This window comes from Hippichthys cyanospilos, chromosome 2 (genome assembly GCF_059441005.1).
Source record: "Hippichthys cyanospilos isolate Australia breed blue-spotted pipefish chromosome 2, RoL_Hcya_1.0, whole genome shotgun sequence".
Lineage (NCBI taxonomy): Eukaryota > Metazoa > Chordata > Actinopteri > Syngnathiformes > Syngnathidae > Hippichthys > Hippichthys cyanospilos.
In genome coordinates, this window is record NC_142370.1 from 2027871 (window position 1) to 2052770 (window position 24900).

Sequence of the window (24900 nt, forward strand, 5' to 3'; positions counted from 1 at the left end):
ATATATATCATACATAATATATATATATATATATATAATATATATATATATATATACATACATACATACATACATATATATATATATATATACATACATACATACATATATATATATATATACATACATACATACATATATATATATATATACATACATACATACATATATAATATATACATACATACATACTAATATATATATATATACATACATACATACATAATATATATATATATATATATATATATATATATACATATATATATATATATATATATATATATATATATATATATATAACATATATATATATATATATATATTATATATACATATATATAAATAAAATACACACACACAGTGGACCCCCAGTTTACGACGTCCCTGCCATACGTTTTTTTTTCACCTTACAACGAAGACTGCGCAGTTTTTTTTGTCCCCCCTTTACGCCATTTATTTTGCCTTACGATACCTCAAGCATGGCAGTCAGTGTGCGTGCGTGACTGAATCACTCCGCACTCTTGTCTATACCCGCGTCACTGATTACGTCACTACAGTGCTGGTCTGCTATTGGTCAGCGTCACTCGTTCCAACGAATGGCAGCGAATGGCAACGTTAAAGCTTTGTTCTCCTGTGAGTGCTTACAACAATGTATTCATAGTGCATTTTAGTGCTTAATTCAAACTTGAATTGGTTAGCCATGAGTCTAAAGATTGCTAGGTGGTGTTAAAGAAGATTTTTGGTGTAAGAAGATTTAAATGGAAACAAAGCTGGAGATAATCAAGAAATACGATTAAGGCCAAGCTAGGCTACCCCCACTGTGCAATATGGACATAAGTCGCTCAAAGGTAAATAAATCCTTTATATATATTTTATATATGATATTGTATGCATGTATGATATTTATAAGTAGCACTCAGTATTTAATTGATTTTTTCATATCTATATACAATTTTGATGTTTTTATCTGGGGTTTTACACGCATTAGCTAATTAACAAAGGTTTGGATTCCCCGCCATATGGCGAATTCGCGTTACGATCCAACAGCAGAATGGATTAATCTCGTAAACCGGGGGCCCACTGTGTGTGTGTCAGTGATGGCCATCAAAATTATTCTCCATATTCTGTTCTTTTTATGTATAGTTCCATATAGTTACACTCCTAATGCTGCCGTCTTAGTGTAGAGTTTTTAGCCAATTAGAATGCAGCTGCCGTGTGTCGCCAGGCTGACTTTGTGGCTGACTTCATGTTTGCCTGAGCCCAGAGGCGCTGTGCATTCGCTTGAACAGTATGAAGGATTCTGTGCAGTGTGCAATAACATATTGTGTAGGGGCCTATATTTTTGTTAGACAGCTGCAATAGCCAATCGACCCATAAAAACGCCTTAAAAAAATCACTCACTGCAGGAAGGCGGTGCTATATTGATCCACCATGTTTAACAGTGGAAGTAGTTAAATAGTTATTTTTAAAAAGAAAAAAAAGACATGTTGCTCAACCAGCTAACGTCAGCATTAGCGTACATCAAACCAAGAGCAAAACGGAAATTAGACCGACGCAACTTTAAGCATTGGTGTTCATGTCAATACATAAAGATTTATTATTGGGAATGAAACGCAAAGACAAACTCTACAAGCAAGTCATGAAAGTCTTTATGAAGAGAAAAAAGATGAATGGATTTTGTACTGAAATAACTTTGGGACAGCCTTTTTGAGTGTGTGTTTTAGTCATTTTATGTCATTCATACTCAATTGTCATGTTTGGTTGGGTTTGGTTGTTGCGAGTTTGTAGGGTTTTGTTCAAGTTTCCGTTCCACTCACGTCTGCCTTTGTCTGCTTTCTTGTTACTTTGATTTGGCCCACCTGTCTGGTGATACTTAGTCTAGTTTTGCTCCCGGTTCGGTCCTGCCTCATTTCTTTGTTAAAACTTCCTTTTTTGAGCCACATATTTCTCAGTTTTCCTGCATTTTTTTTGGGTCCCCTTACTTCCTTCTCCCAACTCAGCATGCCCAAACATGACACTTAGATTAAATTGCCATTTGTAACTTAGCGTACAATCTTGTCAAAGCTTCCCTGCTCTTCGTGGACTTCATAACACTACGTGGACAAATAATTTTAAATTATTATTACTTCTACGTTTTGGCACGTAGAACGTTTTAATTGTTGATGCGAGTTTTGATATTTAAATGCCCTGAAAAATATCGTGTGTAGCCCAGTAATGCATACGAGGGGTCCAGTCACTGAAGGCCTAAGCGTCAAATGCACGGACCGCCACATATATTTTTAGAGGTAACTATAAATGCACTTGCCACGGACATTCCTTGGATGCCCACCTACTGCCAGTACACATATTGACTTACATCTTAAATTATTATACGTTATACAGTAAATCTAAGTTTAAGTGGCTGTGGTCTCACGGAGAGCTGTGTCATGTAGCGACGCCAGAAAGTCGAATTAGTGAACACTGTAGAAAACATAATAAAACTCATAGTTTACACTTGAAATTCCAATTTATTACAAAAGAATTTTAGGTAAGAGATTTCCAACGGCACAGGGAAGCGGATCTCCTCCATTCAAGAGCCTGCGTGTTTTCTGATTGTCACCAAGCTGTTTGGCTTCGTCGACGGGAGATTGGCACTTCTATATGACACGCGATTGGCTCCCACCCTAACCTCCGCTACTTGGGTTGTCAGCGCCGGTGTCAATCAGAAAACATGCAGGCTCCTAAAGGGACAGTGTGTAAGAGTTCAACTGTTTTTCATTAAAAGAATCAAGGATTATAAATTTCAAATGTTTTCCATTAAATGTGTCCTTAATTATCAACAATATGTTTTGAATATGTTTGTAGGTCTAGTTATTGAATTACATGGGGGTGGCACTCATCCGGAGGTTGCCATGTCTGATAAAACTACGGACAGCCAGAGGAGGACAAATTACTAACGTAATTCAAATCGCGTTTTGGACGTCAATTTGCAATGTGGGAAGACAAGTTTCCAGTTTGTATGACAAATGGCAAATAAAACTTGAAAAAACAGACAAGCGATATATATGGTCTTTATGCCAATCGCACAAAAAAAGCAGCGGGAAACGCTAAATTAAGAATCGCTTAAATTAAGAAAAAAAGTGACGAAGACAAACGTGTAGAAGATGAAAGAGCATCCGGCCTGCGCGATATTTATAAAGTATCGCCACCCGGTGCACGTCGATCAGTTTGGGAGTTTTTTAATATATCTAAATGGATGACCACATGTATTACATGTTTACGCACAAAAGAAAGTGTTCTGATAGACGAAAATGTGATGCAACAAGATTTTTCCTTGGCGCCGCTTTTGTTACATGGAGAGCGCTCAAGGAAAAACGTGGGTTGAAGACTGATGCTGCCCTCACCCTTTTCCTACTTGACTGGTAAGATTGAATTCCTATATACGTTTAGAAATGATAAAGCATGGACCACAAAATAGTATTCTTTGTTAGTAAAAATAGAATATATAATAATATAATATAATATAATATAATATAATATAATATAATATAATATAATATAATATAATATATAAAAATAGAACATTTGCATCTCTTTTCGGCTGTTCAAACACTTAGGTGGTAGAGTCTTATATATTTTTGCCCACCTTTGTAGGTCGGGCTATTCCATTGATTGATTGTTGTCACTGTATCATTACAGGCCAATCTTGTGTGTGCTAACAGCCATATTAGGGCAGTCTTACACACTTCTGTAGTCCCTTGCTACCGAAGATATTGTTGTTTTTTCTCAGAAATCGGTGACACGGACTACTGAAATCAGAGCGACCTGAAATTGTGGGTACACCAAGTATCGAGTTTTTTTAGTGGGACGGGTACGTTAATTTACCACACACAAATGTTTCTAATACATCCATGCTTTGTCAAATGAAACAATCTTTGGAATAAATGACATCTTCCCTGTTAAAACTTTTGTTTTTCAGAGATGTGTGTCAGGGTGCAGGTGCAAGTTCAGAGATTGATGTCCTTGAACAAAAGGTTAGTGAAAAAAAGATTGATTTCACATTTTTTTCACTGCATTTCTGCCTTGTGTGTTCATGTAAATGACAAATTTCTTTTTGTTTCATAAACTGACAAGAAATGAGCATTGCTGAGGACGATTTGGGTGAGGACCTTAGGACTTTGTGTTGTGTTGGAGTGCTTTCAATATTGTATTTATTGTGCTTTTTAGTACTTAATTCAAACTTGAATTGGTTAACCATAGGTCCTAAGATTGCTAGTGATATTAAAGAGAGAAGAAGATGATTAGTATGGAAATGAAGCTGGAGATAATCAAAAAGTGCAAAGAAAGCTAAGCAAGCCTAGGCTAGGCTACCCTCAACAGGGAATATGGCTCTAACAAGCTAGTCACGTTATTTGAAGGTAAATAAATCCTTTATGTATTTTTTATTTATGATGATATTTAATTGTATGTTATATATAAGTAGCACTTCCTATACTATTTTGATACCAATTTTTAATATGTAAATACAATTTTGATGTTTTTACCTGGGATTTTACAAACTAGTGGTGTAAAGATAAACCGATCGAAAAATCGGTTATTGATCTGTAACGTATGAGAGCCGAGTGCATCGGTCAAAATACACTAAAAGCGATCCGATGGCCCGGATTTATGGCCGCAAATCGGTTTCCTGACTGCCGTTGTTATGCTCTGCTCTTTGGCTAAACGTAGTATAAACTCTTACGAGATTTCAGTGTTGACGTTTAACCCGTGACATCGGCTGCGTAGAGCCGCGTAGATATGGCCGGATGATGCGGACCAAATATTCAGCGCTCCTCATCTGAAATCCAAAGTATGGATATCGTTAGGATTTTTAAAGGAAAATGGAAAGCTCGACAAAAGCCAGGCGATTTGCAGAGCCACCATCAAAATACACAGGGAGCACAACAAATCTGAGTACCCACCAGGTGAGACGACACGGAGGGGCAGACGCTGGTGAGCAGGATGCTAGCGCGGCTAGCACAGGTCACCCAAACAGCACAAACAACAGCGCGCCGGACAAACACCAACAAATCCAAGAGTTTTTCCAGCTGTGATGTCGCAACTCAACAAGATCAAAGGCAATAAGGGCGTCTATTGCTCGATTCATTGCCAAAGATTTACGGCCGTATAGTGTTGTTGACAGTGACGGCTTTCGGGAGATGATAAAAACACTTGAGCCACGGTACAAGATACCGTCCCGACAGCATTTTCCTGAGAAGAGTGTCCCTGAAACGTACAAGAAGTTAAAGGAGGAAGTTAAACAAGAACTTTCCCAAGCAGAGAAGGTGGCAATCACCACGGCTGCGTGGACTTTGTGTGCAGCCAACTCAAACCATCAATGTCAGTCACACCTGAAGTCTGAAGTTATTTTTTGCCTTTAATTGGCAACTGTTTTGTTAAATAACACATATTTTTTTTTATATCTAACCTCAGCTCAGTGTATTAGTAGGAAGTTTCGCAAAACTGCCTGTTTTGCATTTCAGTACATGACAAGGGTTACATTCATGTTGAGTAGGCCTGGTGTATTATTTCTTGGACACTAAATAAACAAAAGGTGAAATTACACGTGAATGGGCCCCATTGACAATATTGTTAATTTGTATTGAATCGAATCGTACCGAATTGTTTACCTGTCTTAATGAATCGTCCCTGAATCGGATTGTAGCCTGTGAATCGAGATTTGAATTGGATCGTTTTCTTGGTAAAAGATTTACACCCCTATTACAAACATTAGCTAATTAACATAGGTTTGGATTGCCCGCCATACGGCGAATTTGCGTTATGATCCCAATCTCGGAATGGATTAATCTCGTAAACTGGGGGCTCACTGTATTTGCGATGGCTTTGTTTACACAAAAAGAAAATAGTTGAGGTTGTTTTATTAAGAAGGTGAAGATTTATTCATCTTTGGTTAACCTGTATATCAAGGCTGTAATGGTGACTACATTTAATAATCTGCAGTAGTAATACTCTGAACTGCCATGTTTGTTTACGTTTGTGTATGTATCTGTGCATGGGTGTGTGATTTTCAACAGATCAACAGCTGAAATTGAGGGCTACCAAAACCACATGTGAGCAAAGTACAAACGTGAATTCACCCTATTTATGAGGCAAGGGTGTTTCTGGCAGTTTTGGATTACAACTACCACCGTAATCGACCAACAGTCACAACGTCTGATGGGAATAAAATGTAAAATGTTGAGATTTTGTCTTTTCTGTGTAGAAAAAAAATATTGCCATCTTCATTTGTGAACTTTTTTTGGCTATATTCTCTCAGCATGATAACATGATTTAAATCTGGATGCTGGTGTTGCTATGGTTGCAGTTTTAGGCAAAAGTACAAGAATGCCAGGAGATACAGCTTGTATGCGCAGAAAAAAGCTAAGTCATATGGCTATATCTCAGACCTGCAAGAAAAAATAGTCAATGAAAGACTCAGCAGTCCACATGGAATGCCTTGACGGGGGTCGCTGCGGCTAGACGGCCCGAGAAAGCTTGATCTCGTGCCACCTGTACCTGCACCTAGCATAATGGAGCTGCTACAAACTCAAGTCAAACGGGGTTTCGGTAATGATTTACATACAGTAATCTATGTCTATTTCACAACAACCTTTTATTTTTCTTAATGTGGAATGATTACATGTACAAGCAAAGCACCACTTTGTTCTGCACGGGACATGCTGAGTGTCTGCAGGAAGGCAAGGAGTGACTCTTAGTGTTTCTCATCTGTCCTGTGACCTTTGGGACAGACTGACATCATCATTGGGGACACCATGTCCTCAATTAAACCCATAAATGCTTTGGATTTGCTTTATCACTGTCCATTCGTGCAATAACTGGAGATTTCCCCTTGCGCCTTTGCTCTAAATAACATTGCACATGGCTCCCTTTTGTATATTTTGCTGTGTTGCATATTTAAACCTTTCTGTAATTGATTGAACACTGCATGTTGATGTCAAAATAAATTATTTGTAGTTTACAAAGTAAATAAACACAACATACACTTGTACAAACTGTATTCATCCGTTGTAAAACAGGTACTGTATTTTACACACTATGAGGTGCACCGGATTATAAGGCGCACTTTCAATGAATGGCCAATTTTCTAAAAAAAATTCATACAGAAGACAGAACGTATTATGAAGCGCACATTAGAGTTGGGACTACAGTACTGGCTGGGGTTGCATTATGCATCCGCTAGATAGTGCTGCGCTAAAGGGAATGTTTTAAAAACAATCAGCAAAATCATCAAACTTTATTCATTCAGTATAATGAATGAACTCTCACAACTGCCAAAATGAATAAACAGCAGTTTTATTTCAGTACCACCTGAAGAATGGGGAAAAATACCTCTTGATTACCGGGACCCTCTCACGCTAGCTTTTTCAAATAAATGTATTAAGTATACTAAAACGTTGTACGGATACTAAACTAAGGAATATTTTTCATTAAAAAAAATTTCGGATTAAACAGAGAAGGCGTCATTGGTAACTGCTATTTAACTACTTTACAGGAGCCGCAGGGCGCAGAATAGATCCAGATCACCATGCGCTCGTGAACGTACAGCGCCGCCATCCTTTTTATTTTCCCCTTGGCATGCATTACATATTTTTGACCTATTATTCCAGTATGGAGCAGCAAGAAGTTACGAATAAACGAATGTCAGGGAAATTTAAGCCACAAACATTCAATGGTATGTATTCTGTCCTCGTTTGACGTCACTGTCAAACTAGACAGATAGCTAATAAGAGTTGAGTTGGTCCAATGAAAGCTTGAAGCGTGGAAGTTTGAGTCCTTTACTTGTTTTCCTGGCTTGTACAGCTAATTAGAACCGATACTCATTTTCTTTTCTCTCTTTCTGTAAAAAGACATATAATTTCTAAACTTTGCCACGAACGAGGCGTTTAACTGTAGAACGGCGAGCTTCAACTGACCGACGGCAGAGCCTCTTGGGCATGTAATGTAAATGAACACAAGGTGGCACTAAACGACAAAACAATAACCCCATCACCCATAATGTGAAACAGAACAATCAACCTGTGTAAATGAAACAAATATAGTTCCAGCACACTCCCCGCCTGGTATAAACATTACCTCTACGTTACGAAAAGAAAGTCAATTTCTTCAGGATTTCTTCGGAAGAAGAAGGGTGAGTTCCGAAACTGACCTTAAGTAAGTCTTGACAGTTCCTTGCTTCACAACTTTCACTCCAGCCTTTGACTTTATTGTCCCGGCTTGAAATGGTATTGATGACCAGTCCAGTGGGCCATTCATTCCGCTTGGTCTGGCTATCCTTAAGCAACACAACATCCCCCACTTGGATGTTGTGGTTCTCTTCAGTCCATTTTCTGCGGGGCTGAAGTGTCACCAGGTACTCTTGTGTCCAGCGCTTCCAAAATGTGTCGGCCAGACACTGAACATGCTTCCACTTGTTGTTTATAGCGGTTTGAGAGATCAAATTCCCCATGAGGAGCTGACGTTGGTTCGCTCTTCCCAGTTAAGAGCATAGCTGGTGTTAGGATAGTGGGTGACTCTGGGTCATATGACAGAGGAACCAATGGCCGGGCGTTCATAATCGCCATTACTTCCGCCATCAGTGTAGTAAGAACCTCATGGGTCAGACGAGTGGGCCCTGCTTGTAACAACATAGCGTCCAAGATTCATCGTGCGACCCCAATCAGTCTCTCCCAGCATCCGCCCATGTGTGATGAGAGGGATTAAAGGTCCAGGTGCATCCCTCACCTAAGAGATAGTTATTTTATCTGAGGGTCATCTGTCTGGTTCTTCAGTTCCTTGCAAGCGCCGATAAAGTTAGTCCCGCGGTCAGACCCGAGTAGCTTAGCAGGACCTCGGACAGCAAAAAATCTTCTCGAAGGCGTTAATAAAGCTTGATGTAGACATGCTCTCTATTATTTCTATATGAACAGCTCTGGTCCCAAGACAGGTAAACAGCACAGCCCACCTCTTGCTATCAGCACTTCCTCCCCTTGTGCGGCGCGTAGTAACGCTCCATGGTCCAAAGACGTCTAACCCTACTTGGGTGAAAGTTGGTTCTGTGGTGAGTTGTTCCGCCGGTAAGTCTGCCAGGATTTGCTTTTCCGTGTTTCCTCTCAGCTTACGACAGATAACACAACCATTTATCACACTGGACACCAGCTCCTTACCTCCAATGATCCATACTCCTGCAGAACGAAGGGCCCCTTCCGTGAGGTGACGACCCTGGTGAGCAACTCCTTCATGATAATGACGTACCAGTAGGGCCGATATGTGACGTTTCTTTGGGAGGATGTACGGATGTTTCTCATCTTCTGGCATGTCCGCTGCAGACAGACGGCCTCCAACACGTAGGAGACCTTCCGGGTCAAGTACGGGGTTCAACTTGTGTAACAGGCTGTTCTTGGAGACCTTCTGTTGTTTTACTAATCTGGCGATGTCCTACTTGAAGACTTCTCTCTGAACACACCTGATGACCATGACTCTTGCTTGTGATTGTAAATCTTGAGCGTTCGGTTTGGGAAGTTTGGAGTAGACCCTGGCGAGGTGGATGAGCCTTGATATGCCTCGAATCATTGACCTCCAAACTGAAAAACGCTCAAAGCGATGAGTGCTGAGACATTCCGCCTCAGCCTTGGTTGAAAAGGTGGTGACCCGTGGCCGTATCTCTCCGTCTGTCTCAGGATCCACAAGTTCAAACTTCCTTAGTGTCTTCAATGTGGATTCTCCATTTTCAACTTGCTTGAGGAAAGCAGGACCACAAAACCAAGTGGTGTGTTCTAAAAGACCTGCTGGAATAGGTCTAGTAGCGTGGTCTGCTGGATTGTGGTCAGTGGCTACATGATGCCACTGATCTGGGTGTGTGGACTTTCTGATACTCATGACTCGGTTAGCGACATAGACGTAGAACCGACGGGATGTGTTATTGATGTACCCCAGGACAATGTTGCTGTCGGTGTAAAATTTCACAGCTTCTATGTCAAGGTCCAGCTCCCGGGAAATCAGCTCTGCCATTTCAACTGCAAGGACGGCAGCACATAACTCCAGCCGTGGAATGGTGTGAGCTGGTTGTGGTGCTAATTTAGCCTTTCCCATCAAAAAACCAAGGTGACACTGTCCGGAATCATCCACTACCCGTAGGTGGGCCACTGCTGCTATGGCAACGGTAGACGCATCAGAGAAGATGCAGATCCCTTTCTGTCATGCTGAGCACAGGGGTACCTTGGTATATGGCCTTGGGATGGATAGGTGTTCCAAATCACGTAGTGAATCTTTCCAAGCTCGCCAGTACTGTTCCTTTTCAGGAGGAAGAGGGTCATCCCACTCACATCGCTCAGAAGATAGCTCCCGGATCAGAGCTTTTCCCTGTACGTAATGGGAGCTACAAATACTAGAGGGTCATAGAGGCTGTTAACTGTGGACAGCACACCTCTCTTGGTGTTTGGCGTCTCTTCTTTGGACACCTTGAAGAAGAAACTGTCTGACTCGAGGTTTCAACACAGTCCCAGACTCCTCTGGACAGGTAACGGCTCCCCTCCAAGATCCAAATCTTTGGGACCTTTGGCAAGGTCTTCTGGAGGAAAGGATCTCATGACTGTGTAGCTATTAGATGCTATCTTATGAAGGTGTATGTTGGACTCTGCCAACATGTTCCTTGTTCTTTTTAGAAGGTCGAAGGCTACTTCTTCTGTAGGGACAGAAGTTAACCCATCATCGACGTAAAAGTTTCTGTTGACAAATTCCTTGGCATCTGTGCCATGTTCTTCCTCTCCAGCGTGGGCAGCTCTCCGCAGTGCATATATCGCCACAGCTGGTGTGGGGCTGTTCCTGAATACATGGACGTTCATCCTATGCTCGGTGATGTCCTTCTTGAGATCATTATCATGGTACCAAAGGAATCTCAGGTAATCTCGATGGTCTCCACGGACACTGAAGGAGTAAAACATCTGTTGCACATCTGCTGTTATGGCTATGGCCTCTTTTCGGAAGCGCAAAAGTACTCCTACCAGTGTGTTATTGTGGTCAGGACCACTTAGTAGGACGTCATTCAAAGGAAACACCTTCATGTTTTGCACTCGAGTCAAAAACAACCCTGATTTGTCCTGGTTTTTGTGGATGTAGACCCTGAAAATTGGTAAGTACCAACATTCTTGATTACTTTTAAGTGCTTGCACTTGTTCTGCATGCTTTTTGTCTAGCATCTTTTGCATGAAACTGATGAAATGTTCCTTCATGTCCGGCTTCCTATCTAGTGCACGTCTGAGAGTATTGAGACATCTCAGGGCTTGACTTCCGTTATTTGGAAGGCGGGAGCGTGGTGTACGAAAGGGCAATGGAGCAGTCCATGTGTTAGAGCTATCCCTGACAACTTCCTCATCCATAATGTCAAGAAACATCTGATCTACTGATAGAGCATGTCGATCGTCATCCTTCGTCCTGACGAACACAGTTGAACTGTGTGACCACTGTCTGTGGTCTCCTTTTGTACAGTGCTGTCACTAGAGTGCTGGAGAAGATGGCTTGGCTGCGTTGTACGACCAGACAAGGATTCTTTAACATGGATGGTGTTTGAGCAGGGTGTGAGAAATGATGACCTTCCATTGTTCAGCAGGTTTGTTTTGTAGACTGTTACATTGGTGGGCCTGTGAACACGTCCCAGGCACACGTCCCCAATCACAACCCACCCTAGGTCGAGACGTTGTGCATATGGTGCATCGTGAGGTTCATTGTACTGCTTCCTCACCTTGTGAAGTCTCAGGACGTCTCTACCTAAGAGTAGGAGGATGTGTGCCTGGGGGTCGAGCGGTGGGATTTGGTCAGCCACTGCTCTCAGGTGGGTGTGATGTTGCGCCACATCTGGAGAAGGAATCTCTGACCTATCATCAGGAATTAAGTCGCACTCCACAAGAGAGGGAGAGGTACTTTTGTGCTTCCATCGAGAGATTCCACTATGTAGCCATGTGCTCTCCTTCCAGTGGTTTCCATTACACCCGAGCATGTCTTTAGCGTGTAGGTCACAACATCTCCGCCGATGTTGAAAAGATCGAAGAAATTTGACCGTGCTAAGGACCGGTTGCTTTGGTCATCCATAACCACATTTAGCCTGACTGCTTTCTCTGGATGATCTTTTGGATAGACTTTTGCAAGACATATTTTTGAACACGACCTTGGACCTTTTCCTCCTCCGCAGATCTCAGTACACTTCGATGTCACCTCTGTTGATTCATCGATCGCTTGCTCTGTAGATTCCTCAGTGTCTGGCTCCCCGCCTTGCTGCACCACATTTGGCATGTTTTTTTCTGGAGCAGGCCCAGGGTGCAGAGCGGAAACATGCCTTTCACTGCCACACTCTGTACACTTTCTCAGAATCTTACAGTCATTTGCCATGTGTTTTGTTGAAGCACAACAGTTAAAGCAATAGTGATTTTCCTTGAGGAAAGCTGTACATTCTTCAATTGTCTTATTTCTGAAGCTGCGGCACTTACTGAGGGGATGAGGCTTTTTGTGGAGAGGGCAATATTTCTCCTGGTCATTGTTTTCTGTAGATCCACTGTCCACCTTAGTCTTCCTTACTGACACTTGAGTTCTGCTTTTCTGTTCTTTCTTGGTGAGCTGTGGGGGACCACAGGAAAGGAAATTGAAACTAGGATCATTTCTTGTCCTGGTATGGTTGCGTAGAAATTGTGAAAAGAAAGTGAATGGTGTGTAACACTTTCCAAGTGCTTACAGTAATTTCTGATAATTGGACTAGTGCTAAGTTCGTCTACTAGAGAAGTGATTAAATAAAAACCAAATAAATGATCACGGACCAGGGAAAATAAGTTGAACAGCCGGCTTATTTTAGTTGAATAGAAACACACAATTAACATACAGCAACATACACACAGATAAACATAGAATTCAACATGTGAGAAAATACAGTACTATTTCCCCCTTCTGTTGATTTTGGTTATCTATCTTGTCTATTTTAACTTAGTTTGAGTTGACTTCTTTCTCAACCCGGGTTGTTGTGTTATTAAATTTGAATTTTATGTCTTTAATCTATTTTGAGTACACTCTAATTTCAACCATCTAGTATTATTGTTGTTTTACAAAAGAATAATACTTCACAGCATTACAATGGGAAATACAAGTGACAAAGTTCAAGTCCAACAATTCGCGAATAAGTAAATCCAAATGTTCATTGTCTATAGTTCCAAGATTAAATCTCGATTTATAGTTCTTCTGGACGTCCTGAATGTTCAATCCTTATAACTGTAATCCACAGTGGTGACGGAAAAAATGGATAGATCCTACCAGGTTCGTAGAAATGTTCAGTTTTGTCCAAGTTTCTGTTGCTCCCGCACGAGGCACAATCCGCGGAGCTCAAGGGTAGCTCGCCATCTTGAATCGCACAACTTGGAAGTCCACCTCAAAGAATATATCGTTCAGTGGGTTTTGAACCGATTTAAAGATGTGGAAGACAAGTTGTGAACGGTACAAAAATCCTTTGTCGTGGCAAAACGACTTAACAAAAGAGTTCCATTGACTTTTCACTGTGGTTTCTCAAAAAAACTTCTCGCTGTGATACAAATACACACGCGACTTCTCCAACGGCCAGGACGAAGAAAAGAAAGTCAAGTGCGCAATCATAGTCACGTGCCCATCCTGCTACGTGACTTCCAAAATAAAAATTAAGAAGGGTCATTTAATCATTTAAATTGAGCATAAAAATAATAATACCAAATTATATTTGGAATGTTTTAATCTTTTAACACGCTTTTCAGTCATAATAATCTATTTTGTGTTTACCAGGAAAGTAATTTATGACTATTTTAACAGACTTTTACTTTGGAAGGTCCATCTTAATCAGGGTTACAGGTGGAAAAGCGACTTTGTTTTGGTCCTTGTAGTGGGAACCTGTAGTGATCCACTTCTCTTGTATTCCATATGGTAGCTTTCCAACAATTGGATTAATTCCTCTGGCTGTGTTTAGATATGTGAGTCCAGGCAAATAGTCTTCCTCCATTGCAAGCTCCAGCTCCATAAGCAGATCTCCTAACTCCTGTAGTTTTAAATTGTCTTTGCTGGAGATTCTGGGAAAATCGTCGAGCTTCTTAAAGAGGGCTTTCTCAATTGCCTCTGGAGCACCATAGGTTTCCTCTAGACGCCTCCATACCATTTGCAGGCCTGCAGCTGCGTTCTGCACATGTATGGAACCGATCCTCTTCGCCTGCTCAGATGACTGAGGTCCGAGCCACTTCACCAGGAGATCCAGTTCTTCTCTTGGGGGACAGTCCCAGACCTTTAGTGAGGCTGATGAAGGAGGATTTCCACCCCCAGTAGCTCTGTGGACAGTCGTCAAACTTCTGGAAGCCCGAAGTTACTACTTCCTGACGAATTAGAAATTTCACCATGTCTGGGACAGCAGCTGACTCATAAGTGGGAGAATTTTGTGAATTTGTTTGAGGAGACGCATCATATTTCTTCAGATTTGGCATGGGTTGCTGGCCCGCATCCAACTTTGGCTGTTACATGTGCGCTCTCAATGTGTGGCTGGGTGGCAATGGCTAGAAGTTTATCTCTTCCGCAACTAGTTGTCCAGTTTCTATTTGGTTTTCACTGGTACTTGACGTGAAGTGTTTTTGCACATAGTCTCTGGTTCGTTGGGTGGAAGTGAAAAAGGGTACTGGAATGTCATATTCACTGTGAGACTGTGTTTCTTCTTCTGCAGCAGCCTCTAAAACCTTTGCTTCTGCTGAGGCTGCAGCTGCTGCCCTCTCTAACTTCAAGACGTGTAGCTGTGCCTGCAGGTCTGCTTCTTTGTATGCTGTATCTGCAGTGAGCTGTGCTTTTTCTTTCATTACTTTGGCTTCTTTTCCAGCATAAGACAGTTCTATGCATGCAGCTTCAGCCTTTGCGCGTGCCCGCGCCGCTGCCATGCTGGCTGATGACCGACTACTACGTTGAGATACTCTGCTGGCTGCAGACAGTGACTGTGGTCCCAGCAAGTGGACATCATCTGTTTTCTCTTGGACATCCATCTTTTTCGAATTGCCAATCAAAAGTCCAGTTGTAATCCTGTTCGTACGGCAAGACTTGGCTGTAATGTCTTTTTACTATTCTGTCCTCGTTTGACGTCACTGTCAAACTAGACAGATAAGCTAACAAGAGTTGAGTTGGTCCAATGAAAGCTTGAAGCGTGGAAGTTTAAGTCCTTGTTTTCCTGGCTTGTACAGCTAAATAGAACCGATACTCATTTTCTTTTCTCTCTTTCTCTCTTTCTGTAAAAAGACATCTAATTTCTCAACTTTGCCACGAACGAGGTGTTTAACTGTAGAACGGCGAACTTCAACTGCCCGACGGCAGCGCCTCTTGGGCATATAATGTAAATGAACACAAGGTGGCACTAAAGAACAAAACAATAACCCCATCAACCCATAATGTGAAACAGAACAATCAAACTGTGTAAATGAAACAAATATAGTTCCAGCACAGTATGAGTTAAGAACCTAGCGAAGAAGGTGAGCGCGCGGCGGCGCCGTCTTTTTAATTTTCCTCGGCATGCATTACATATTTTTGACCTCCTGTCAGGTTCACCAAATAGACATTTATAATAATTAGGCAATAAAGAGAGAAAAGGCACTCAATTAATATTTTTCTCGAGAGAGAGAAGGAGTGTAGCATTTATTTGGTCACTGCACATTCGTTCTCCAACGATACGTCTAACACCCCCCATTTTATATGATACAGAGGCATCTGATTACATGTAAAGTTGGCACACAGCATACTTGTTTATATGGTACTATTAGCAAGAATCGCTTATCCATCTTCACATTCTCTGGTAGTGCGTGTGAGCTCAGAGGTCTTGACGTCATCTCCCAGGGGCTCTGCCGTTGAGGTCTCCTTATCAGCTGTTCGCACTCCGCAGTCGAGTTGTCCTCTTGTAGCTGCACCCAAGCTGAAAACACTCTCTTATACTGCAAATATGTACTATCATGGCAAATGTATAATAACTACTAAAAATGATTCCTACACCTCCTATTCCGATATAGAAAAGCAAGAAGTTACGAATAAACAAAAGAGAGGGAAATTGAAAAGGCATGCACCGGTATGAGGAGGTGCCACGCGCGGCTTCCTCTGAGTCCTCCAATAAATAAATAAATAAATAAATCGGGTTGGGCCTGCAAATCAAGGTCCAGGGGCGAGGTCTATTCGAGCTGGATTTGTCACATCCCTGGTTAATTGTCCTTTTTGCTGTAGGCAAGGTCCTCCTGCCACGGCAACGGGGCGGGGTCACTGACCGCACACTTTGCAAACTTCAATTTTTTAACCAAGGCAGCAACGAGACACCAAGGCACAGCTGGACACACGCGCTACTGAGCTTTTAAAAACTTCTTGGGACACCTGAGTGGATATACGGTATTGTACATCTCAGTTCGAAGGTAAAGAGCTCCTCAATGCGCGACCATGCTTTTAAAAAACTTTTGGAACACCTGATTGGACACTGTACATCTTAGGGCCAAGAGAAAGAGACCTCCATAATGAGACGGTGAAGACAAATCGGGAGATATTGAAAATACTGATCAATTGTGACCGCCCTTTGTTTTGGTGAGTGCAAGCCTTTTCTTAATTTATTGTTTCATTTTTATTATGTTTGTGTTTTTTATTTAGTTCGTATTCATTTAATAGTAAAGAAATAAAATGATGTTCTTCTTATATTAAACTGCAATTTGTAATTCGGACTTCATAAAAGTTCATGGATATTCATCGTGTGAAGGCTCAAGCCATGTTATTCCCACACTTCATTGTGGCTTTCACCTTACACATATATTATTCCTCTTTTTTTTATTCCACCCGTTTTTTGATGAGTTTCAACTCATTCCCACTTAAATCCTATTCACATTGTTCCAGTTTCATATTATTCCAATTAATCGTGCGACGACTGCTTCAGTTTTTCTCATTCCAAATATTTACCGTTTTCCACAATTCCCTGTTTTCCATGCCAAAAATCCTATTGCCTTAACATTGGGTGATTTTACGTTTTATATTTACAGCTTTCACATTTCATATTTTGTATAGCTCATTCATCTTTCATTCTCATCATTCCAGTAATTCATACATTCCAATTTTTTTCCCATTAGTCCATATTTTTCGCCGTTTAATATTTCACAATTCCCCATTCATTCAACATGGGAAATTTAACATTTCACATTTTGAGCTATATTTAATTCTTTCATTTCACCTCATGGCTCATTCCCATCATTCCAATAATTCATACATTTAACATTTCCCATAATTCTGTATTTTCACTTCAATATTCCAATATTCATATCCAGTGGGACATTTAACATTTTAAATTTTGAGGGACCATTTCCATCGTTCAAATATTTCATAAATAATAACATTTTCCCATCATTCCTTTTTTTTCACCAATAATAATTTATAATTTATTCACAATGGCATATTTAACATCACATTTGAAGCTTCCCCATTTCACAGATACATCATTCAATTAATTCCTTTATGTTTTCATCATTACCAATTTGATTTAAACAAGATTTTAATGAATGTGCCTGTTGTCACGCAACATATCGACTAAAGAAAAATCTTCAACAATAATTTCAATATTGGGAGGAAATAAATTAAAGAGTTTCAAATAATTAATTTTGTTTGTTTTTATTATTAAAAAGGATCCCAATTGTCACGTTTCACCCTAGTGAAGGACGTCGGCCCTTGTCCCCTAAACACCAAGCTCCTGTACCGGCACACCCTAGTCAAGAGCCACTCCATTCCATAGCAGTCCTCACACCACCTCGTGTTTCTTCGTCTTCACCGCGTCTGGAGTCACCCCCTCTTTGCGCACTTCCTCTCGTTCCGGTCAAGTCTGCCCCCCGTGTTTGTGTTCCCCAAGCTCCCTGGTGGCAGGCTGATGTGGCTAGCGCCCCTGTCCCTAGTCCCCTGCCAGACAAGCTGGAGGCCGCCATCCCGGCTCCGCGGCCACAGTGCGCCCCCATTCTGGCTCCGCGGCCACCGTGCGCCCCCGTCCCGGCTCCGCGACGACTGAGCGCCCACGTCCCGGACCCTGTGGTCCTGCCACTGGTGACCCCGGACCCCGAGTCCCACGTCGAGCCGCTGCAGCTAGCGCCTCTTGAGTCCCACGTTGAGCCGCCGCAGTCAGCGTCTTCCTAGTCCCACGTCACGCCACAGTCGACGTCTCCCGAACCTCACATCACACCGCAGGCTGAGCCACTGCAGATGCCCTCTGAGCCGCTGCAGATGCCCTCCGAGGGGTCATCTTCTGACCCTTACATCCTGCCACTCTCCAAATCACGGGTCATGCCGCAACTGCCAGCCACAACACTGCTGCCGCCTCCCAAGCTGCCCATCATCCATCAGCAATCTCCCTCCGTTCAGGTCAGTCCCTTACGTCTACTAAAGTCTCTGGTCTATCCCCAGCAGTAAGGGATTTCAAAGCCGCTGCAGGAGTCTCCAACGCCGCCTGTCACGGCTCAGCCGCAGCCTCTCCTCCCTGCACCACAGCAGCCAGTCGGCCTCCGAAGGTTGCCTCTCCCCCAGGTCAGTCTCAGGAACTCATCACTGCCTGTGGCAGGTCCCAGTGACCAAACCCCGCCGACGCTGTCCGGCGCCCTGCCGACGCTGCCCGGGTCTCCGCCCGTTGGCGCCCCGCCGACGCTGCCCGGTTCATCCTCTGCTGGCGCCCAGCTGTCGCCACTCGGGTCTTCCTCTGCTGGCGCCCAGCTGTCACCGCCCAGGGTCTTCCTCTGCTGGCGCTCAGCTTTCGCCGCCCGGGTCTTCGTCTGCTGGTGCTCAGCTATCGCCGCCCGGGTCCTTTGCTGCCGGCGTCCGCCTCGTCTGGCGTCAAGGACGCCCTCTGGACTCTCTCCGCCGAGCCTTGCTTCCTCTGGCATCAAGGATGCCCTCCGGACTCTCGCCGCCGGGCCCTCTGGCGTCATAGACGTCCTACGAACTCTTGTTGCGGGACCCGCCTTGTCTGGCGTCCCCGAGATACCCCGAACTTTAACCACCGGGCCCGGTCCATCGGTCCTCCAGACTCTTGCCGCTGGGCCCGCCTCATCTGGCGTCCCGGACGCCCGCCGAATTTTCGCCGCAGAGTCCGCCCAGTCTGGCGTGCCGGATCGCCGGTCCTGCCTCATCTGGCATCCCGGACGTCCTCCGGACCCTCCCAGCCTGGCTCGTCAGGTCTGGTTCCCTGGCCGCAGAACTTTGCGCCCTGCGGCGCTCGGTTTACGCCTCAGGCATATCTTGGACAGTTTCCATTTGTTTCGTGTTTTGGTTTTGGTCCCTCCCCCGGGCCTCCTTCCGCCCGCCCTGCGTGGGCTTTTTGTTTTTTAATTGTTTCGGGTTGGGGTCGTCTGTGATTCGCCCCTTGAGGGAGGGGGCTATGTCACGTTTCTGTCCCATTTTGTTGTGGGTTTAGGGTTGTGTAGTTTCAGTTATAGGTTCTCTGTGTTTCCCCCGCGTGTCGTCACTGTAATTAACCTCACCTGTCACCCGTGTATTCTAGCCTAGTGTTTCCTCCAGTTAGTTTCCCCGCCCCTTGTAGTTCCCAGGTATCTTGCGTTTTAATTAGTTGTGTTTGGTATTTAAGCCCCAGTGTTTTGCCTCTTCCCTTGTCGGGTCGTTGTACGTCATTCCCCCGCTGTCTTGTCTCGCGCTCCCTTGTGCCTTTCCTTCCCGTGCTGTCTCCCGTTCCTTATTGCCCAAGTAAGTTGAGTTTAGCGTTTTTTGTTGTACTTTGTATTTTCAGTTCTTTACAACCCTGCTTTCGTTGGTTATTAAATCCACCTCATTTTGAAGCCTCATCCCTGTCTGCCCTGCATCTTTTTTGGTTCCACCTTTCCCACATCCCAAACCGCCTCAAACCGCCATGCCCAATCCTGACATCAATTGCATCACAACATTAGATAAATCCTGGAGAAGCCTTACTAAGTCCAGGTCTCTCAGAAATGCTGTCTCCTCCCAATCTGGTCTGAAAAGTAAGAAAACAAAAAAAAGATGACGTTTCCTAAAACTTCAATACTCCACTGTCATGGGACCTGATTTTATTTATTTATTTTCTTTAGCTACCATAATACCAAACTAGTCCTAGAAGAGACTACACAACCCCAGGGGTCCCCCAAACTGGATCCCATCAAATGTTGCATTTCAAATTTGTGACTCTTGAAAATTCCTCATTCAACTGTCAATTTATTAAATATTTTAAAACATCATTAAAAAAACTCTTTAGCTATCAGACCTGGCATGGGGGACACCCTGATGTGGCATTTTAAAATAAGTGACCCTTGTAAAAGACACATTACACTGTCAATATATCACATATTTTAAAAAATCATTACAAAAAAATCATTTGCTATCATAACACCACACCTGGTCTGGGGGATACTAGAGCACCCCAGGGGTCCCCCAATCAAGTCCCATCAAAATCTGATGTGGCATTTTAAAATGCTTGTTCCTCATTATCTGGGTTGCCAACTGCAGCCACCAAGGCATCCCTTACTCTGGTCGAAAACACAATAAAGGAAAACTCATGACTATGAATCTAGCTACCTGGAATGACTGCACCCTCCTCAACAGTCAGAACGGAGAGACTCCATAGACGGACAGTGCTCGTTGCCCATCAGCTCAGGAGGTACAATGTTGACATCGCAACACTCAGTGAGACTCAGCTCTCTGGGGAAGACTCCCTGACAGAAGTTGGTGAAGGCTATACCTTCTTCTGAAAGGGTCTCCCAGAAGGTGAACGTAGGCTCCATGGAGTAGGCTTTGCTCTGGAAAGCAAGCTACACAATAACATCTCGGAGTCTCCTCAAGGCATCTGTGAGTATAGCTGCAAACACAGCGACAGAAACCAGGGCAGAGAACACCATATTTACCAAACGTTTTTTCCCAACACTCAGACCAAGCGGATGTCTCCACGCCAGAGTGCTCCTTCATCCTGTGATTCAGGGTGCGCAGACCCTCAATGGCCCTCGACAGGGACCCATCAGGAGCGGTATTGTCAGGGATCCATGTGCAACATTGGTCCCCAAACATGGCGCACACACCTCCTTTCGCTCAGAGCATGTCAACCGCAACGCGGGTCTGAAAAGCCATGAGTGAGGTAGAAGCCAATTGTTCCTTTATGGCAACAAGGCCCTCTTCAGTGTAATTGCCCAGTTTCTGCACATTGTAATGGATGTAGTTGATTCGATCTACATTTTTATTAGGTGTGATCCATATAAAAATCGATTCCAACCCCGCTGCAATTTGGTCCGCCAGCTTATACTCATCTGGTACACCGCGGGGAACTCCAATTGCATCGATGTAGGTTGGGTCCCCATCTTTCCAGGAGGCACGTCGCCTTCTGGAGAGAAGGGAGGGAGGTTCGAGCATAGAGGCCGCCAACTGGATGTCCCCTGCTGTGGATGGAAAGATAGACACTGGTAAGAGCAGTGACACAAGCGCACAGATGCCAGATGCGTTTTTTAGGGTGTCATACAACTTATTGTCGCCACACCACCACTACACATCACTGCGTGATAGCAGTGGGCCTGTGTGGGACAAGATAGCCTTACGCCACGTAGAATTAACCTTGTCTACGTTCTCGGTTAAATTAATGCATGAAAAATTCGCCATAGCAACATCGGTGGAGAAAATTGGTTTGTCTTTGGTAACTTTGGTTACAGGATATACATTGTTCCATGAAATGCAATCCCTATTTGGTTTTAACCATTACCTCCAAAAAACAATTTAATGGGATGTTAGCTGGAACCACCCTTAACGATGGCCTTGGGCCCATACATAGTACACAGCTGTAATTAACGGTACGGGCAGCAGCCTCCATCAATAAAAGCCAATTGTTACCTTGTTGCGAGATCCCGGTGACAGTCACAAATTCATCATCAACTGAAACACTTTTCTTTGACTTGACCAAAATCCTAGATGATTTGGGAATAGTGGAGCGGTCTTTGGAAACATGAATAGCCTCCATAGGCTTTTCTAAAGCCGATGATACACAAATAGTGACTATATGATAGGGATCAATTCCATGTGCATAAGGACATAAAAGCAGCTCTACACACGGTTCAACACCACAACTCCACCCTGTGGTATTGATAGTCAATTGAAGCCCGGTGGCAACATGGGCTAATTTAATTAGGGGCCGGAGATGTCTTGCACAAGTTTCAGTCGTCCAGTCGGTCCAGACCTGGCCGGTCCCTGCAATTAGTGCATCCTATCTTCTATATCTAGCTGTTAAATACCACACATAATGTCGACCATAACTCTGCCCTTGGCGAGCATGAACACGACTGCCATAGAAGGATGGCTCTGCCAACGATATTTGTGCCCACGGCATGATAATAATTGTAACACCGTTATCAGGGAGGCCAAACATAGTATGTACTACATGGCCCGTATCATTTTGGGTACAGGAGGTAAAATTTTTGTTGCAAGGGTATATACTTCTAGTTGGTGATCTAATGTTTCTTTTTAGCTTACGCCTTGCATGTGCAGGCCCATTTTTTGTTGTTTGGACAGGCCTATTGTCAATAGTATAGTCGCTTTGAATGATTGTTGAATTATGGATGGCTGTTTCTACTAAACTGGGCCCACCCATGTCCCTCTTACAAAAGAGGGCAGTCGTTTGTACCGTGTCGACAGTGAAGCCGAAAAGAATATATCTTACCCATATGACCATAGCCATGTTTACTGAGCAAGCCCTAATCAAGAAGTGTGTCTTGGAATTCTTCACTAACCGTCGGTATTCTCAGATACTATAAATCTGCTCCCACCGTTTAGTTAGACTTCGCTCACCCTTCCTGCTTGGGTAGCTCAGTAGAGATGACCTTTTTACAGTGTGTGAGATGTATCCACGTGTTTCTCTCTGCAATTTTCACTACTGTCGGTGTGGTCAATAGCACCTGGTAGGGGCCTTCCCACTTAGGAGAATGTCAATGCTTCTTTTTGATGCTCCGGATCAGAATCCAGTCTCCTGGAACAACCAGCACATCCTGTTGAACAGAAATACAATCGCTTTCTGGACATTTCATTTCGGCTCTTTTCTCTAATGTCCTTCGCATGTAATCGGCTAGGTTGGCCTCATTGTCCAATTCCCAATGTGTGGAAAAAAGAGGAAGTTTATATGGTCTGCCAAAAAGAATCTCATAGGGAGTCAACCCTGAAGTGCTTGTGATGTTAATATGCAATTTGACCAAATCCAAACACTGAGGCCACGACCGTTTTGTTTCTTCCATGCATTTTTTCAATCTGTTTTTAATTGTACCATTCATTCTTTCCACCAGGCCTGCGCTCTGGGGGGTGATACGAACAGTGGCATTTCATTGTGATATGGAACATTTGCCCTATTCTGTCAATGATCCTATTCACAAAATGTGTCCCATTGTCACTGTACATGGTTTCAGGTATGCCATATCTTGGTATGATGGCTTTACACAATGCCTTTGCTACTGTCAACACATCTGTTTTTTTAGTTGGAAATATCTCTACTCATTTTGAAAATGAATCTATGATAACAAGGCAGTATTTCTTTCCTTCACATTCATTTAATTCAATGAAATCCATATGAATCCGCACAGACTAGGCAAGCTCTACAAAAATTCTTAGAGTAAAGATTAAACCCATAGGTTGTGTAGTGCCGATTAACTAGACCGACCATTCTAGTAGTAGAGACATGAGTCTTTCCGTGGCTCAATACAGCGGCCCATTTGTAAAGATTCCTTGCCAAAATAGGTTTATTGTCTGTGCTGACATAGATCCCCCCTTTTAATTCAGCCCCCTTGTTTGTCCATCGCCGCTGTTCCTGCACCGGACTTTGTTGTTGCATGTCTGCAAGAATGTCATCCTGCGGCAATTCCTCAGCCATCCCTAAGAAGGGCTTCAAGGCTGCTTGTTTTGCCACCTTATCAGCAAAAGCATTGCCCAATATTATGTGATCTGTCCCAGTGGCGTGAGCCGCACACTTACAGATTGCAATTTGTTTTGGCATCTGTACTGCATTTAACAAATTAGACAATAATTCAGCATGAGTTACAGCTTTTCCCGTGGAAGTTATCATCCCCCTATTCTCCCAATATTGGGCAAAGACATGACAAGTAGAAAATGCATATTGACTGTCAGTGGAGATTGTAACTGCTTTCCCTTGCATCAATTTGCATGCTTGCGTAAGGGCTACGAGCTCAGCAGCCTGAGCCGAGAAATGAGCCGGAAGCGGCCCTGCTTCCAACACAGTTCCTGCTGTAACAACTGCATACCCTGTTAGTGTTTTTCCTAGCTTGTTTTTTCTTGATGACCCATCCACAAAAAGCACAACCCCAGTCTGCAACGGTTGATCTTTTAGGTCTGATCTACATTTTGTTGATATTTCCGCTATTTCCTGGCAGTCATGTTTGCTGCCATCTTCAGGAACTGGGATTAATGTGGCTGGCTTTAGGACCGTGCACCTCTCCAAGGTGAGGTGCGGCTGCGACAGCAAAATGGCCATGCAAGATAAATGCCCTGCTGACGACAAAAAGACCATGTTGGTTTGCAATAGCAGGGCCGCAACTGCATGCGGGACTTTCAGAGTTAAAGGGTGGAAAAGCACCACAGATGAGCTGCATTCCACCGCCTTTGAAGCTGCCACAACAGCCCTGACGCAATGAGGAAGTGCACGTGCCACATTATCTAACCTTGAAGAGTAATAAGATACGGGCCTAAGTCTATCACCATATTTCTGTGCCAGCAGTGATGTCATGTATTCTCCCTTACAATCAACCATCCGAACAAAAGGCTTTGAATAATCAGGTAGTGCCAAGGCCGTGCTAGATACTAACGCTTGTTTAACTTCACAGAATGCTCTCTTGGCATCTGCTGACCAAAGCA

At 43.3% G+C, this 24900-nt stretch overlaps 3 long non-coding RNA genes and 1 pseudogene across 3 annotated transcripts in view; 2 read left to right on the top strand and 2 right to left on the bottom strand.

Annotated features, from left to right (window-relative positions):
* Positions 1–14639, bottom strand: part of LOC148426847 (uncharacterized) — a 32596-nt gene extending 17957 nt beyond the window's left edge. The window contains exons 1-2 of the long non-coding RNA XR_015868586.1: positions 13312–14639; positions 12501–12627 (exon numbers count right to left, since the gene is read on the bottom strand). This is a non-coding gene — a long non-coding RNA (uncharacterized LOC148426847). The remainder of the gene's footprint in view (positions 1–12500; positions 12628–13311) is intronic.
* LOC148426848 (uncharacterized) lies at positions 368–6321 on the top strand. The gene is made up of 4 exons (XR_015868585.1): positions 368–3853; positions 3962–4016; positions 4117–4143; positions 6057–6321. It is a non-coding gene; the product is annotated as an uncharacterized LOC148426848 (long non-coding RNA).
* A 1121-nt stretch (positions 14640–15760) lies between the features above and the next one.
* Positions 15761–20850, top strand: LOC148426849 (uncharacterized). Its single transcript, XR_015868059.1, has 3 exons — positions 15761–16439; positions 16515–16605; positions 20614–20850. It is a non-coding gene; the product is annotated as an uncharacterized LOC148426849 (long non-coding RNA).
* Positions 20851–20932: 82 nt separating this feature from the next.
* Positions 20933–22709, bottom strand: LOC148426850 (uncharacterized; annotated as a pseudogene).
* Positions 22710–24900: the final 2191 nt, after the last annotated feature.